This window comes from Euprymna scolopes, unplaced genomic scaffold (assembly GCF_053919585.1).
Source record: "Euprymna scolopes isolate OS-2025 unplaced genomic scaffold, ASM5391958v1 sca1, whole genome shotgun sequence".
Lineage (NCBI taxonomy): Eukaryota > Metazoa > Mollusca > Cephalopoda > Sepiida > Sepiolidae > Euprymna > Euprymna scolopes.
In genome coordinates this window covers 1502885-1506202 of record NW_027633102.1, presented here as the reverse complement: position 1 = coordinate 1506202, position 3318 = coordinate 1502885, and positions in this window count along the sequence as shown.

Genomic DNA, 3318 nt, shown 5'->3' with positions numbered 1-3318 from the left:
CCTGAAAATGGTGGTCAAAAAAAACGTCGATTATACGAAGCGACATTTCTGGTCGGCGATTTTCCAGTTTTGCGCCTACCGCCATGTGGGGGTGGCAGTAGGCGTCGAAAAGTGCCTTCTCGACCGCTAGCGACACCACTACTTTATCGAGCTCTGGAGGCCCGCACACCGACCCGGGGGCCGCGGAGTCGACCCCGGGGGCCTCCTGGCGTCGCCGCCGCTCACTTGGACGCCTTCCGCAACCTGTGGTCCCGCTCGGGGCCGCCGGGAGCCTCGCCGACCTGACCGGTGTCGGTAGGCGTCTGGAAGCGCCCGGCCGACCTGGACGAGGTCCCCCTGGCCCCCGGGGGACACCCCTTAGTTGGATGGGGGTGCTGTCCCGGGCACACATGCAACCCGCGGCCGCCTACCGACAGCCCCCTTCGCTCGATCGCTACTCCTTTCCAACATATGTCGGAGAAGCCGGGCGGTTGTGAAACCCCAGAAATGGTGTTGGTATTCGTCCAGACCCACCTCCGACACCTGAAAATGGTGGTCAAAAAAAACGTCGATTATACGAAGCGACATTTCTGGTCGGCGATTTTCCAGTTTTGCGCCTACCGCCATGTGGGGGTGGCAGTAGGCGTCGAAAAGTGCCTTCTCGACCGCTAGCGACACCACTACTTTATCGAGCTCTGGAGGCCCGCACACCGACCCGGGGGCCGCGGAGTCGACCCCGGGGGCCTCCTGGCGTCGCCGCCGCTCACTTGGACGCCTTCCGCAACCTGTGGTCCCGCTCGGGGCCGCCGGGAGCCTCGCCGACCTGACCGGTGTCGGTAGGCGTCTGGAAGCGCCCGGCCGACCTGGACGAGGTCCCCCTGGCCCCCGGGGGACACCCCTTAGTTGGATGGGGGTGCTGTCCCGGGCACACATGCAACCCGCGGCCGCCTACCGACAGCCCCCTTCGCTCGATCGCTACTCCTTTCCAACATATGTCGGAGAAGCCGGGCGGTTGTGAAACCCCAGAAATGGTGTTGGTATTCGTCCAGACCCACCTCCGACACCTGAAAATGGTGGTCAAAAAAAACGTCGATTATACGAAGCGACATTTCTGGTCGGCGATTTTCCAGTTTTGCGCCTACCGCCATGTGGGGGTGGCAGTAGGCGTCGAAAAGTGCCTTCTCGACCGCTAGCGACACCACTACTTTATCGAGCTCTGGAGGCCCGCACACCGACCCGGGGGCCGCGGAGTCGACCCCGGGGGCCTCCTGGCGTCGCCGCCGCTCACTTGGACGCCTTCCGCAACCTGTGGTCCCGCTCGGGGCCGCCGGGAGCCTCGCCGACCTGACCGGTGTCGGTAGGCGTCTGGAAGCGCCCGGCCGACCTGGACGAGGTCCCCCTGGCCCCCGGGGGACACCCCTTAGTTGGATGGGGGTGCTGTCCCGGGCACACATGCAACCCGCGGCCGCCTACCGACAGCCCCCTTCGCTCGATCGCTACTCCTTTCCAACATATGTCGGAGAAGCCGGGCGGTTGTGAAACCCCAGAAATGGTGTTGGTATTCGTCCAGACCCACCTCCGACACCTGAAAATGGTGGTCAAAAAAAACGTCGATTATACGAAGCGACATTTCTGGTCGGCGATTTTCCAGTTTTGCGCCTACCGCCATGTGGGGGTGGCAGTAGGCGTCGAAAAGTGCCTTCTCGACCGCTAGCGACACCACTACTTTATCGAGCTCTGGAGGCCCGCACACCGACCCGGGGGCCGCGGAGTCGACCCCGGGGGCCTCCTGGCGTCGCCGCCGCTCACTTGGACGCCTTCCGCAACCTGTGGTCCCGCTCGGGGCCGCCGGGAGCCTCGCCGACCTGACCGGTGTCGGTAGGCGTCTGGAAGCGCCCGGCCGACCTGGACGAGGTCCCCCTGGCCCCCGGGGGACACCCCTTAGTTGGATGGGGGTGCTGTCCCGGGCACACATGCAACCCGCGGCCGCCTACCGACAGCCCCCTTCGCTCGATCGCTACTCCTTTCCAACATATGTCGGAGAAGCCGGGCGGTTGTGAAACCCCAGAAATGGTGTTGGTATTCGTCCAGACCCACCTCCGACACCTGAAAATGGTGGTCAAAAAAAACGTCGATTATACGAAGCGACATTTCTGGTCGGCGATTTTCCAGTTTTGCGCCTACCGCCATGTGGGGGTGGCAGTAGGCGTCGAAAAGTGCCTTCTCGACCGCTAGCGACACCACTACTTTATCGAGCTCTGGAGGCCCGCACACCGACCCGGGGGCCGCGGAGTCGACCCCGGGGGCCTCCTGGCGTCGCCGCCGCTCACTTGGACGCCTTCCGCAACCTGTGGTCCCGCTCGGGGCCGCCGGGAGCCTCGCCGACCTGACCGGTGTCGGTAGGCGTCAGTCAAACTTGCTTAAGAGGCAAAGCCTCCTCACACCTTAAGAGAGTCACAGTTAGTCCCGCCGTTTACCCGTGGTCGTCGTCGGGGGTGCCGGTCGGTGTGTTTCGGCGTGTTTCTTTCTTACTTTAGCTCGCTCCTATAAGCTAACTCAGCAGCCCTGCTAAAATCAATTTATCATTATTTTCAATCTATCGAAAATCTTAATTTATTATTATTTTCCAACTATCGAAAATCTTAATAGAGTTGGGGTTTTTTGTTTGTTTTTTTTTTTAAATTCCATTGTAACAACAGACAGCCAGCCAGCAGCATGTGGTGTCGGTAGGCGTCTGGAAGCGCTTGAGGAGGCAGAGGAGTTGGCAAGCTCGCTAAACTGCCCGCTGGTGTGGTGGTGTCGGTAGAGGCGTCTTGAATATACCCGGTCGCTCGATCGACGACGACGACGGCTAGGTGGCCGAGGAGGAGGACTACCTACCTACCTACCTACCTACCTACCTAGCTAGCTAGCTAGCCGAATAGCCGTGGTAGTCGTCAGTCAAACTTGCTTAAGAGGCAAAGTCCCGCCGTTTACCCGTGGTCGTCGTCGGGGGTGCCGGTCGGTGTGTTTCGGCGTGTTTCTTTCTTACTTTAGCTCGCTCCTATAAGCTAACTCAGCAGCCCTGCTAAAATCAATTTATCATTATTTTCAATCTATCGAAAATCTTAATTTATTATTATTTTCCAACTATCGAAAATCTTAATAGAGTTGGGGTTTTTTGTTTGTTTTTTTTTTTAAATTCCATTGTAACAACAGACAGCCAGCCAGCAGCATGTGGTGTCGGTAGGCGTCTGGAAGCGCTTGAGGAGGCAGAGGAGTTGGCAAGCTCGCTAAACTGCCCGCTGGTGTGGTGGTGTCGGTAGAGGCGTCTTGAATATACCCGGTCGCTCGATCGAC